The 15,562-nt window shown below is 33.5% G+C and overlaps 1 pseudogene across 1 annotated transcript; it reads right to left on the reverse strand.

Annotated features, from left to right (window-relative positions):
• Nucleotides 1–1,921: 1,921 nt before the first annotated feature.
• LOC105420642 (spermidine synthase-like) lies at nucleotides 1,922–15,315 on the reverse strand (annotated as a pseudogene). The gene is made up of 9 exons (XR_016043450.1): nucleotides 15,171–15,315; nucleotides 6,694–6,770; nucleotides 6,451–6,569; nucleotides 6,072–6,271; nucleotides 5,554–5,649; nucleotides 5,300–5,459; nucleotides 5,021–5,153; nucleotides 4,825–4,877; nucleotides 1,922–2,391 (listed from the first exon to the last, which is right to left on the reverse strand). The product of XR_016043450.1 is annotated as a spermidine synthase-like (transcript).
• Nucleotides 15,316–15,562: the final 247 nt, after the last annotated feature.

Raw genomic sequence — 15,562 nt, forward strand, 5'->3', positions numbered from 1 at the left:
ATATCTGATCGGTCGGGGTGGCTACACATCAAAGCACTCGCGACTATGGCAGAGGTTGCTCGTTGCTAGAGTGCTTTTGGGAATATGATAGTTATATATATATAATAAATATATATCATATATAAATATTTAATGTATAATAAAATATAATCCAATATAATATAATATAACATAATATAAATATATATTATATACTGTACATTATGTATAATATTATATTATCCTGATATTATATATTGTGTTATATTATATTATGTTATATTATATAGGGAAAAGTTTATATAGAGCCGATGCTCTAAACAATCAAATTAGAGCTTACCTCAAAAATTCACTAAAAAAGGTTGTTATGATGCTCAAATATCCTTAAATTGATCATCTCGACATCAAGATGCATGGACATGAGAAAAAAATGGATTTCAAGTTTTGGAAATAGTGTGTTTTGTAATGCATATTTGGACCGTCAATTTTCAAGATTTTCAAGTGTTCATAGATCTGTTGATCTGCACTATTTTTTAAGCTTTAAACTTTATAAATAAGGTAAAAATATATTTTAAGTATATCACAAAGATTTCCAGTATTGAAACCACATTTTTCGATACTATTTGAAGGTAGGCTCTAATTTGATTGTTTAGAGCCTAAGCTCTATACAAACCGCACCTTATTATATATTGTATTATATTAAATTATACTAGTATATATTATCTAATGTTATATAAAATAGTATAATATAAAATAATATATTATTCATATGAAATTTTATTTATATATTATATATTAAATATTATTTAAATATTATTGAATTTTTATTTAAATATTATTGAAATATTTAAAAATAGTGAATAGTGATCACCGGGAGCAATACTCTGACAAAAACATCCGAAGACTTTGGGTTCCTAGGGCCCCTCAAGAACTTAAACTTTCCCATTTTAAAAGAGAAAGGGAACGTTATGGTAACCTTTAGGTTACTTTTATTGTAGCGGTTCTCACACAACCAAACGTAGAACTGCTACGGTACTAAGAACATTATCTTTCTGAACCCAAACAGTCCTCCAAACAAACGCACGGTTAGGATAATTTTCAGTTTTTTCTATATGGATTGCTTTATGTAGATGGGGAGAGAGTTTATGTAGATGTGGGGCCAAAGATTCAGGCTTTTGTGTGGTTAGTTGGATTAAGAAGGCTCCTCAACATTGATGCTCACAGGTGCAGACTGGTTTTCCTGGATATTTGTTAGCTACACAAATGATATGTAAACACAACCGACCACCTATTTTTGTGATGTAATTTCATGATGAGCCTCTGGAATTACATCATGAGCCTCTGGGTAAGTTGCACTCCATGGGTGACACCACATAATCTTCAAGCTTATTACAGTAGTGGGTTAATCTTCCCATGCATGATTTGGGAAGATCTCCATGGACCTTTTTCGTCGTGGGGCAGGTGTGGAAGGAAACAAATAGAACATTTCGAGGTTTCTCAGTGAACCTTGTGATGGGTTTTGGCCACTATTGCTGATTAAGCCTCGGTCTTTCTTAGGGGATCTCTAGGGACAACGTAGTTTCTAACCCTTATGGGGTGGCTCGATTAAGGCCGAAAAGGAAGTACAAGACAAATCCATGCCAACCACCACTTCTTGGGGCCTCCAAACACATCTGTGATGGCAGTTCAATCCTGGGAGAGCTGGAGCAGAGTGGATCCTTAAGGACCATCATCCTCTTGACCTACATTGGCCCTCGTCAGATGTGCACAGTGAATGATGCCAAGGCCATATTTACTATTGCAGGATGATCAAAAGACATGAATGCTACATGGGTTTAAACTTTGACTTTAACCGGTTGCAGTAGCATATTTGTGCCTTACATGTGTATCTTTATGAATCAATACAATTAAAGACATGTATGTAAACCAAAACCAAAACAAACAAAGACCAATTCATCAAAAAATTGATTGTGTTACATGAAGTTTTGAATATAGAGCATAAACAAAATTTAATTGAGAAGAAGGAAAGAAATATTAAGAGCAAAATAATATGCTAAAAAATAACTTGAACAAATTGAATAGCTGGCGTAATTGTTTCTTCTGAAACTTAATTCCTGCTGAACTTCTTGGAGTTGAATTTTACCATAATTGAATGCTTGATCCTTTCCTATGATTAACTGTTTCAAAGAATCAAATCATCATCTTTCTTGGCCAAAGTCTGCTGCAGGTATTTGAGATTGTGTACTCTGGGCCAACACAATCTCGGCGTTGTTGTCTTCTCACGGCCAACCATGCACATTCCCCTTCAAACTCAAAACGAACTGCTCGTAGTGAGAGCATGTATATTCATACTTGGGCAATAATGAGTGGATTTTTCAGTTTGGCATGTCCATAGATGGAGAACAGGGCTTACTGGCAATGAAAGTTACATGAGGGAAATATAGAAGAATGAAAAGGGCATTTTTGTATTGACAAAGCAAAGTGTCACAACCTTATATTCATAATTCAGATATTCCCTTTGAGACTTGAAACATCTCAAGATATGATTGAATCTCAGAAATCTTAGAGATAGGATGGGACTTACAAAAAATAGGGGACACTAAAATTTTGATAATCTCAATTCTCAACAACCACATTCATGTTCCTAGATGAGTGACATTCACCATTGCAAGTGAGCTTTTAGATCTTGGACAGAATGGCCAGAAAGAAATGAACATCATGAGGCCAGCTGCTAACTATCGATTTGAACTTAGGCTCTCAACTCTAATTGGTATGTAATGTATAAAAATGTTGCAGCTTTTCTGTTAATGGTAATAAGAGTCTTTGAACAAACTGGTTATAGATTATTAACATTCTTTTCTGTTTTCAATGGATTGGTAAAGCCATTTCACTCATAATGAGGAATTGGAGAACATTTATGTCATGAAACGTAGTCATGACTTATGACCCATCTAATAGAAAAGAAGACTCCAAAGAGATACTGATGTGTTAATTGCAAATGGGAAATTTCCCAAAATGTAACTATTTAACATTTTTCCTACTTCTTTTGATTTAATTTCATAAAAAGGACTTCAGACCGATCAGTCTCTGCAACTCAAAAATCTGTGTGGTCCCTTCATGTAGTCTTAATCCATTGTTTATGCAGCTTTTGCATGAGTTGGAATACGTGTATATTGACAAGTTCCTTACTGAAAATTACACAAATTTCTTTTGTATCATGTTGCCACTTGAAATGATAAAACTGTTTTCCTACAATTTGATGATTCATATGTCAATCCTTGTGAACGCGGTGTTTACCAACTATAATATGATCCATTAATTTTTTAAGAAAAGCATGTATCCACCGAAAGTGATCCAGTGATGCCCAAGTACTGAACCGGAAAAACAGTAACCTTTTTGGGGGGGCATCATTTTAAAATCTCGGGGATTGAAGTATCTCTAATTTCAGGACACTAGCATCTATATCAAAAAGTTTATTTCACATTGAGTTTCTTTTGGACATCTTCATGAAATCACCTTGCATTCTACATGCTACTAGTGATTTTATGATTTGATGTTAAACGATGGTTTTAATTTAAACTGTATATTTTCCTAGATATTGAGAACATATTGATGGAAGGGCAAATCTCCATTGAATCCTAATGTTGTTCTCATGGTTGCATTGTTCGCAAAACCGAACCGAAATGGTTAACCGAACATGCGGCCGGAAGCGGTTTCACCGGCCTAACCAGTAAACCGGCCGATTCAACCGTTCTCACTAGGCAAGTCCCAAGTGGTCAAAAAATTGTTAAAAAAAAAAAAAAGATACAAAATAAAATCTACTAAAATATGAAAAGTATATAAGAATGATTAAAACAAGACGCATTCAAATGAAGTTAAAAATTAATAAAAATTTTGGACTTTGAATAATCAATTTGTACCTAGGGGTATTTCTAAAAAAATTTGAAAAATATGGGAAAATATAAAAGTGAGTATTAATGACCAAAACAATTTTTAATCTTTAACATAGTGCAAAGAATATTAAAAATTGTATTACAAACCAAATTCCTTATTTTTAGGATTTTATATAAATATTTTTGAAATTATTATTTTTTTAAATACCGACCTATGACCAAAACCGCCCGAAACTGGAACCGGCCCGTGGCCAGTCCCGATCTAACCGGGCATTACCGGTTAGATCACCCGGTTTTTCCAACATGGCATGGTTAGTGTTCGCTGGATGGGGGTTTTGTTTACATAACAGGTGATGTACAGATGTTAATAACACACTCTCCCTCTGATTGAGAGAGAGAGAGAGGATTTCTTTCTTTTTCTTTAGGGTTCAGAAAAATTTTCAATCCCTCAATAAGAGAGAGACAGAAACAAAAAGGATGGACCATTGCCCTCCTGACTCTTAGGGGCTGTAAAAGCCAATGTTGGCAGTTTGTCATTGTAGGCAGGCCTTGATCCTCGCAGTTGTTGTCACCATTATTGTTGTTATTGATGTTGTTGTTATTATTTCATTTGTATGTGTGTGTGTCCATGTGTGCGGGTGTGTGTTTTTGTTTTTTTTTTCTTAGGGGGGGGGGGGGGGGGGGGGTCGTCGAGAGCGAGAAATAGAGAGATCATAGTTTCTTTCTTAAGAGATAGAAGCATTGAACAGCCATCACAAGAAAAGTGAACAAAAACAAAGCAGAAACATTATTTCAGACCGACAAAGGCACTTATTAGCAAAAATTAATTATTCATTATTATTCCAAATGGAACAACTTATTCAAGTATTCTAAAAATGTAAAGACCAGCTTTCCTCAGCTACTACTAGTCCCAAACGCAAGGCTGATTAATAGTTTAGTTGTTGTTGCTAACCTCAGTTTTGGTGGTGATTACCCTTTTTGCGAAAGATGGCAAGCAAAATGCAGCTGAATGAATATGTAAGGTATAAAACATGGTTAGATAAGTTCAAGATAGAGAAAAATGAATTATTTTTCCTTAAGCCAGCTCTACATAACTGTTTGAAACAATTGGATAACTCGTTAAGTTATATGCCAGCAAAGTACCTTACCTTTGAGTTTTAACATTTCAAGGGGTGTTTTGTAACACTCTCCGCTCCATCATTGGCATCAATGGGATTCACCGGATTCTTGAAATCAACTGACGGGCCCTTAGTTGAGCATAGCATGAAACCAATCACCCCACTATGGAAATCATAAGATGAAACGCTTAGCGTGCTCTGCTCTTACGTATACATCTATATATATAGAGAGAGAGAGAGAGAGAGAGAGAGAGTGCACCGAAAACCTGGATTAATTGGACTAACTATTGGAACATCTAAAAAACCTACCTTGGGTAAGTGGGTACAGAAGTCCATATGTAGCTTCAATAATATGCATATGCAGCCGCCTTAGGCTTTCAGCCTGGGTGCAACCACTCCACCAGGCTGAAGGGAAGGGCTTTGGCAACCGACTTGAAAAATGGCTTCTCAAAAAGCATTTGGATTGGGCCTGTTTAAAATGTAGAAAATGCAACGAGAATCCCAAAAAGGCCAGAGTAATGGGTAGAAAAAAATATGACGGATGGTTTAGGAGAGAACTGTACCAATAGGATCAGAAGAATCCACGATAATCGCATCAGTTCCTGGAGGAACAGTTTTGAGAAAGGAAATTCTTGCAGAGGAGACACACCCATAAGAACCTTAAATGAACCATGAGGTAAAATTAGATTTATTTAGTGCACTAGTGATGAACTCTGTTTGTGTGTGTGCACGCATGTTAACTTGCATATGCGAGTACTTTATTTTTCTTTTGAAGACTACTTGTTTCATGGGTGCACTTGTCCTTTATCCTCCTCCATACTTAGCAGCACATTGTTGAAAAGATGTTCTATATATCTCTTCATTATCATCAATGCCAATGTTATACTACTTAGAATTTGGGTCATATAAGAGTGAAGAGTACATAGACTGCATTTGGCATATACAGATAAGAAAATGTTGGTAATCTAACATAAGGAAAAGATGGAACAAAACAATTATATTATTTCCTTCAAAAATTAACAAAAATCATTTTAGAAAGAATAATATTTTTCTGCATTTTGTTTAAAAGATTGAATATTACCATCACCAAAATGGAGGGTAACACGAGGATCCTCATAGCCTACAGCCATAAACCTTTTCTTTCCGAAAAATGATGAAGAAAGCATGATGAGTTGGGTCACTAGTCTTACATCAACAACCATGGCATCGATTTCACAGATGTCAACCTGAGCGAGACACTTGTCGAAAAACCCCACCATCACCTCCCCCAATGGCCAACACCTGAATGGAGAAACCCATTCAACATGGCTTAAGAAAACAGCAAGGAGATTGAAAAATTCATTAAAAAATTGATAGGAAATTTATAAGGATGCTTCATAAATTTTAGTAGTTCTGCTGAAGAAGATTGCTAACAGTTCACATGTATAAGAAACTAGCATTGCAACACAGAAAGAAATTACCTTCTTTGGGTTGGGGATTGAACAGAGTGGGAGGTGAGGGATCATTTCTTGGTATGCACATTCATCCCTTTCAGTAAATTGAATCACCCCAACACAAGAACCTTGCCATATGTAGACGACTGAAAGAAATAGGAAGCATAAATAATTTTTATTGTCAATGAAATGAAAAAATCATTCGTCAATCAAAAGTGAGATCAAAACAAAGATAGCTACACTATGAATTATCATTGAACCATCACATACCTGGAAGACCATGACATCTTGGTAAAGGGACATACCCTGAAATAAGATTTGCTCTACCTTCAAAGAGTGTGCCTCTCCTACAAATAACAAAATCAAGTATTACAGCCCAGTTTTCCAACTGTAGACAACCTAATTCCCTTAAATGAATATTAAAAAGGTAAGCACTATTTTTTTTATTCTACTAACCTCAACAACTACTACTCATTAGAAGAGATGTAGGGGAACAACTTTTCAAGAAACATGCAAAACATACAAATTTTATAGCCCATAAATTGATAAAATTGTACATGACTAGGGATGAAAATAATCTATTTTTGAAACATAAAAACTATATGATCCCAACTTAGATAGACAGGAACAAAAACAAGAAAACCTCAATTACTACATAACACATCCATGTGCTGTTAGGAATGAACTCGTTGCATAGGTGGTCAGGGTAGTGGATGCCACACCATGAAGTCTTGAGCTCCATTCCTACCAAGGGTAGGGGACCCCTTCCCATCTGGTCACCCCCAAAAAAAAAAAAAGAGCCCTGCATTGTTTACCATGGTGAAGGGAAACAAATAAAAACCATTGTGAATAATACAATATTTACAAATTATGGACCTCAAAAGCGAAATACACTGAAAGAAAAAATAGACCCATACAACTTATATCTAAATCAGTAAATTCAGGAAAACCTCAAACCAACCCAAACATGAATTCCCCCCACATTCATAAAAACCCCAAACCACATGAAAAGACAACCTTGACAATTTCTTAGAAACAGAAAAGACATGATTGAAGTTAAAAATAGACCGAACTTCATGCAATCCATAATTACATAATTACATAATTGCATAATAGAAATAGGAACATCAAAGAAAACAATTACATTGCAACTCAATTACAGTTTCTGAAATTGCAAAACGATATCTAGAAAACTAGACTACCACCATAAAAGAAAATGTATTTGTTAAAAGAACTAGTAAGGAGTAAAGAAAAATACATTAGAACAATTTAAAAAGTACCAATTTTGAAACAAAAAAATACAGACACGCATATGGTTTGAACCCCGATAAAGACAACTGAAAAAGGTCAAATTACAAAAGATTAACAAAAAGAAGAAACAAAAAGAAAGCCCCATCAATCAAAACCCAAAATATCAAGACAACAGGAAATGAAACACGCAAGGGCTAAAACACCAAGTTTTGCACAGAAAGAGCACAACCCAACACAGTGAAAAACAATTTTTAATTAGTAACAAAGACTGTTTCTAAACAAAATAGCACAATTGAAGGTATCAAAAAATAATTGAAGTTAGCAACAACAACTGTTACTTAACAAAATAGCAGAACCCAACATATTTAGTAACAAGTTATATTTCTAAACAAAAGAGCACTACCCAACTTACTCGAAAAAATAGTTCAACTTAGATTTTATAGAGAGAGAGAGATGTACAGAAGAACTAACTAGGCCACATGGAGTTGATTTCATAGAACCATCCTAGAATGATTGAAGAGACAAATTGAGAAGTAGTTTTATTTCCATCAGTTTCCACTTCCTTGAACCAAGAAGAAGAATGGCTTCCATTCTTCTCACTAGAAACAACCACCTTCTCTTTCGCCATCTTTTTCTTGACAATTTATCTCTAAACCTCAATCAAAAGATGGATCAATGGACTCTTTCGGTCTAAAACTGAGAAAAACACGCAAAACTCAATTTCAACTTTATGGATAGGCTTAGGGGTCAGCCACTACAGTTTATAGGCAAATCTATGTCTATTTATGGGATATGTTCCTATTTTTATCTCCTCTCCCTCTCTTTCAAAGAAGAGAGAAAAAGATACCCTCAAGTCAAATGGCCAATCTAATGTGGACAGTTAACAATAACTACCCCTAATTATTTACCCAAAAAATAAATTGGGCCTTACTATATATATATATATATATATATATATATATATATATATATATATATATATATATAATGGTACTCTTAAAATGATTGAAAGACCCTAACTTATGTTGAAATGTCATAGGGAACCTATAGGAGATTGCTCTTTGCTCCCATATTTTTGGGGGAAAATTCTAGCCTTATTTTAACAAGATTGACAATATTTTGACTGCAAAACATGAGCTTAAATATTAAAACCCATAAGATATCTTATTATATGTTCATATGAATCATAATTTATTTTTAAATAAGTACTATTTTGAGCAAACTCAAAATTTCGAAACACACATTACCATATATAAACACATGATTATATCTACTAGCGAATTGCACATGCTCTGCACGTGATTTGCAAACGCGTTAAGGATAAAATAGGCATAATTTCATATAGATATGTTATATTATACAAGATAGAGGGTGCGTAATATACAACAGTAAGAGGAAGTAGAATATTTTACATTGCATTGGTCAAGATAAGAAGGTGAGAGAGGTGGGTACTAATAACGATAAAGATATGTATAGAATGGATGAGCTACAGATGGTGAAGAAGATTGGTATCCATGTGACGAATTGTGTTTCAGAATTGTCTTTTTCTGTGTTGAGCAGTATTGATGATCTAGTTTTGTTGTATATATAAAAATAAAAATGTATTAGTAATTTGGAGGAGTTGATGAAAGTAATTGACTATGGTTATAGTATTGATCAATGATATGACAAATCATTGAATACATTTTTTGATAATTTAAAAGTCGCATTGTCTATTGAATCCAATGGTTGTGTGTTACCATTATTGCATATGTGACAAAACTCATATTAGGCTAAATCATAACTACAATGTCAAGAAATGTGGGCCTAAGCAAATCACATCTTGTTACAGATATTTATCCGGAGTACGTCACATAGCATGGATTATAAACATTGAATTGATGGCAATAAATGAATAATAGCGATAGGACAAATCATTGTGTACATTTTTTTGATAATCACAATTTTTCAAATGAGAGGGTTGTGAAATCAGTGTATATAGAACTCAATTAGAAAGTCCCATTGTCTATTGAATCAAATGTTTGTGTGGGTTTCTAGCTCATTATACATGTGTTTGGTTGGCATCGCAGTGTTAACAGTGTTGCATATGTGACAAGGCTCATGTTCATCATGGAGCAAATATGCATTAACCTATATCATAACTATAGTGTCAAGAAATGTGGGCTTAAGCAAATGACATTCAACATAGAGCAAATTTGCATTAACCAATATCATAACTACAGTGTCAAGAAATGTGCGCTTAAGCAAATGACAATTTGTTATAGATATTCATTCAAAGCTATACATGCAAAAGGTACATATAAAGTTGATCATATTACTGTTTGGGTAATTCATGAGAGAGAAAGTATGTATAATTGCAAATAGGTAGGGATTCTAAATTTGTATGACTATTTGTAAGATTATGAAATGAAGAATGATCGACAAATAGAGAGGAAAGGTAAGTATTCAAATTAGATGGATGATTTCTATGTAAACATAATAAAATACATCACATAGCATGGATTATAAACATTGAGTTGATGGCGATAAATGGATAATAACAATAAGAAAAATCATTGCATATATTTTTTATAATCACAATTAAATCATTAAGATGTGATGGAGATACAAAAACATATTAATGAGGGAGGATTATATGTAAGCATAATTAGGTAGGGGAGAGAGAGAGAGAGTACAATTCGACAGTTCATGAAAATTATGAAAAAACTCTCTCCTCTCTCTCTATCTCTCTCTATATATATATGTGTCTGTGTGTCTGTATCTGTGTATGTGTTTGTGTGTGTGTGTCTGTGTGTATGTGTGTCTGTGTGTGTATGTGTGTGTCTGTGTATGTCTGTGTCTGTGTGTGTGGTACCTTCTATGAAGAATCTTAATCTACCTATCTTTATAATGTTACCTGACTCTAATTAGGTAGACAGTCTTAATTGCACATTCAAAACCTATATATAGAGTTAGTCATAATATTGTTTAGGTAATGCGTGAGAGAGAGAGAGTGCATAATTCCAAAACATAGGTAGGCTTCCCAAATTTGTAGACAAAATAGTGAGCATAGCTAGACTGTATTTGGGTGTGGTTTACAAAAGGTTGCAAGCTTAAACAATCAAATAAAGGTCATCCTCAAATTTTCACATACGATGTAATTCTGGCATAACAAATCATAGGATGTCTTGATATATGTTTGTCATGGTGATGTGTTGTGTTTCCAGCTTAACTTGTGTGAAGAGTCTAGATGTCAACGCTAAGTGACTCTAAAGATACCTAGTGAAAAGCGATAGTGAAAAGCGATAGTGAAAATAAGAAATATTTTTGTGTTGCATATAGACTTGACACGAAATTTATTTGACAATGAGAAAGTAGATTAGGTGCAATTTAGAACAACCATCAACAAAGATCAACCAAAGTTACATAAACGAAAGATTTGATTAGATATATGAATCAGTGGTTTAAACAACGGATCGATGCCCCGGATCGGGCACCCCAAAAACCCATCCGGATTGGTGAATCGGCGTTTTGGATCGGGAATCAGCCAAATCGGTCAGATTCATCCTCAAAAAAAATTCAAAAAAATTATTAAAAATCATTATAAATGTTGTTTTTTAGGAATCCAATAAGAAATTAGGGTACTACATTAATAACTTTTATTTTTTTGCATCAATATACGAATATTGAGATGTTCCTTCCTTGTATGAAGATTCTCATCAAACATTTATTAAAACCTAACTAAATACAATATCATACATTGAAATTAGAATTATTGGTTTGAATTTTATTATTTTATCATCGTTTTACTATACAAGTAAGAATAAATTTGAAATTTGTCTTATGATATCATCTAATATAAAAATCTAATTTACAACTATAACAAAAAATAATACATTGCATAATTTATAATGTAAATAAATTAATAAAGAAAATATAAGATTTGATTATCATTGTAATTAATATAATTATTAATTATAATATTATAATAAACGTGATTCAAAAAACAAGGGTATGACCTTCACAAATAAATAAATCTAATATATAATAATTAGTTTTGATAGAAATATAGAATTTAGTAATATAAATTTGCAATCATATTTTAATAAAATTAAGAAAATAAATAAAAAATTTCTTATTGGCAATGTGGGATAATTGATAAAGAAACTTGAACTAAATGCTAAAGTGGTATGAGCTAGTGTTATTCTTCTCTCTTAAAATATCCCATAAACTAGTTTTTTTGTTTTAATGTTCAATAAACCAGTATTAGTATTATTTTTTGCTTTTTTAATATCCTATGAGCTAGTACTATTTTTTTTAATCCTAATTAGCTAACAGCCTGTTAGAATTAGTCTTTCTTTTCTTTTTTGGATAAGTAAATTTAAATTTTTTTGGGGAAGGATAGGGTGGTGGGCCCTATCAACCAATTATCATTTTTAATAATTTTCCTCCTTTTTTTTTCGTTATAATTTAATGCCACCATTGGGCATACACCCCTCTTATTCATAACACACCCATCCCCACCTAATAGTACACCTAATAGTATTAGTTTATTAGGTATGAAGTTTATTCAATGAGAAAGTTTATGAGAGAATTGTCCCTCATCGAAGAGATGTGGGAGGAAAAAGTCGTATAAAAGAAATCCAACTAATGCGATATTGTGACGATTGTTGGGGTGCCGGGCCACATATGAATGCTAGTTGTGCACACTAGCATTAGCAGTACAGGGGTTGACTCACAAGCCAGGTAGGCATGGATTTTTTAATAGATGATGACATCGGCAAGTGACTCACGGGACTCATGATGTCATCAGGGCTATTCTAGCTAGAGAATCATCTGAATCTCGTTTCTTTCTCAATCCGGGACGGGCTGGGCGATACCCGATCCGAATCGCCTAATTTCGGATCGGGTCGCAGATTTTTAAAGCACTGCATCAAAGTATCAAACTTTTATTAATTTGCTTTACTCATCCAAAATTATCACAACCTAACTAACTATAATATTACATACATATATTAAAATTGTTGGTTTACGTTTTATAACTTTTTACTATACAAATAATAACAAATCTAAAATATCTTATATTATCATCTAAGTTAAAAAATCTTATTGACAACTATAAGAAAAAATTAAAAAAACTAAGTACTTAGAAATTCAAAATCATTTTTCTTTATTTTTTCCTTTTATAAATATTGATAGATTGTAAAGTAGAACACAATAGTTTAGTTCCTTTTTTATTGTTCGAAAAGAAAATATTTTAGATCCAAAAGTACTCCATAAGTAAGCTTTTTCACCTAAGGGATTAAATGTACATTGTGATCCTGCAGAACCATGGTACATACACCCTTTGTTATGTCCCTATGACCCTACCACTTGTGTCATGCCATCCTTGAGTTATGCGTTTTAATATGTTAGTATGTTAGTGCTCCCATTTAAAGAAGCAAAACAATCCCACATCGAAGATTTAGGACTTCAACAAGTAAATATAAAAGCCATCGATACATCATTGGGAGTACATGCAGGAGGTGAGCGGTCGTGCGCTTTTAAATTGCATAGTACCTGGGGGGTGGGTGAGTCGTTGTTTTTACTAAGGATACATCATTGGGAGTACGTGCAGGAGGTGGGGGGTCGTTCGCTTTTAAATTGCACGGTAGCTGGTGGGGTGGGTGAGCCATTGTTTTTACTAAAACAATTTGAAAATTGCCTAACTGACGGTGGGTGGGTGAGCCACTGTTATTATTAAACAAATCTAAAAATTCACGTGGCAATATAATCGTTTCATGATGTCATAATCGGTGATGCGTCCGATCTGTGACGTCATCAAACGATCTTGTGACATCATCAAGCAAGAAAAACGGTCAAATCCCATTTTATGGCTAGATCCGGATCGGGTAACCGCTTTTTAAAACATTGATATAAATAATTTGTCTAAAAGACTATCACTTTAGATATTTAATTCGTACATGTAGGCATTTTTTAAATCTTAGAAATATAGAACAAACAAGGTTTAATTTCACAAAATCTCAAATAAAAAAGATAAGTCATAGCGCAGCTTGCATACGCTAGGTAAATAACTTTTATTGGTTTTTCCATATATCTGAGGTCACATAATGCATAAAGCATTTACAAAATTCTAATGGGTGCCGAGAAATATGTAGATTGATGGGTGAATTGCTTTTAAAAATCCTAAGAAGATCAGAGAGAGTGACAGAAAGGGGGAAGGAAAGTTGGACAGAAAAAAATTTTATAAGAAATAAAATTAGTAGTAAGACACAAAAACAGGAAGTTGATACGCACACGCAAATTCCATAGAAGTTTGTATATACAAATAGTACTATAGTTAAAGATGAGCATCACAAAGATTAGTAATGGAATGAAAGTGATGCAACTGTGTGAAAGTGGATAACGTGTATGCATGTGTTGTGAGCATGATGTACACACAAATATATATATATATATATATATATATATATATATATATATATAGAGAGAGAGAGAGAGAGAGAGAGATTTGTGAACTCACATATTGTTAACTGATAATACTTTTTCCATTAGTTTCACCTTCAATCTTCAGTAGCTGAAACACAATTATGAAAACATCAACGTTCAAATCAATTTGGTGTGAGAAAAGTTGTAGATCAAATTCGACTCATTAAGAAAAAAAATTCTAATTTTTTGTTCATAAATAGTTGTTTTTCATCTTGTTTCTTTAAAAGATAAGTGCATATTGTCTAAAATAGTAAGATTCATCAAATAAAAGTAATCATGAAATAAAACAATGACTACAATAGTTGTTTACCTAGTTGTTGTGATTATGGTTCTTGTTCCACGGGCGTGGAGGGAAGAGCATGGTGAACATAAGCTTGTTAAGTACTACACACAATTACCTCCAAAAAAGCATATCCACAGATGCCCAAAATGTCTTTGTTGATAGCAAAAGAGATATTATCCAAAATGTAAAATATATACATAGATTAACATGGAAGATAGTGTTTTACGCGCAACTCGTATTTCCTTGGTTCAAACTCGATTTAGAGCCATCTTCTTGTTGTACAGTTTGGTTGATTGCCTGAAGTCCATTACATTCAGAAAGCAATCGAATGACCAATCTATCAGGTTCAAACTTCCTTGAGTTGTTGGGGGCAGAGAGTTTGATGATGCAATGTATGTTTAGGTCTTTGAATTTTGCTAGGGAAGTTGAAGTACCCTCTTTTTCTTTTCCCTGTTGATGGAAAATACTTGTGGTCAAATAAATATCAATAAACAGCAAAGTTGAAGTGGAACAATGAACATACCTTCATTTCAATGTTACAAATTTCATCAGCAATAACTCATATCAATTGCTCCACTTGTCTATTGAATATTGTTACCCTTATAAATGAATTTTGTTGGTCTTGAATGGTGAGTTACACAATAAACCTAGATATAAATGTAATATATGTAGTGAATAATGGTGAGTGGAATTACTTTATTTTTATTTTATTTTTATGTGTGGACAAACTAACTTTCGTAGTTACCTTTTGCTTGGGCTTTCATTGAAGAGTTGGCAGGAAGAGCACCGAAATCACGTTGTTGTGGAATAGGAGCAGCTTTTGAGCATCTTCTGCAACCTTCATATATTGAGTTGCTCGGTTCTTCTTTTGCAACTATTCTTCCATCCATCCACGTCGACAAATCTAAGTCCTCTCTTCTGAATACAACGATATAGAAGAAATAATGTTTTCTTAGTAAGACTAGTTAAAAGATGAAAAGATTAGCTCATGAGAAAATAGATTGTGTACCTATCTCAAATCGTCTATTGTAATTTGTTGGATTGCTTTGAAAGACGACTACTCAGCTTCTTGCATACTCGAGCATAGCTTGCGATTGTACAAATTCACTATTGAATGAACATATTAGATGAGAAAAT

The sequence above is a fragment of the Amborella trichopoda genome, chromosome 10 (assembly GCF_054954075.1).
Source record: "Amborella trichopoda isolate Santa Cruz 75 chromosome 10, AtrichopodaSantaCruz75HAP2 v2.0, whole genome shotgun sequence".
NCBI classification, from domain to species: domain Eukaryota; kingdom Viridiplantae; phylum Streptophyta; class Magnoliopsida; order Amborellales; family Amborellaceae; genus Amborella; species Amborella trichopoda.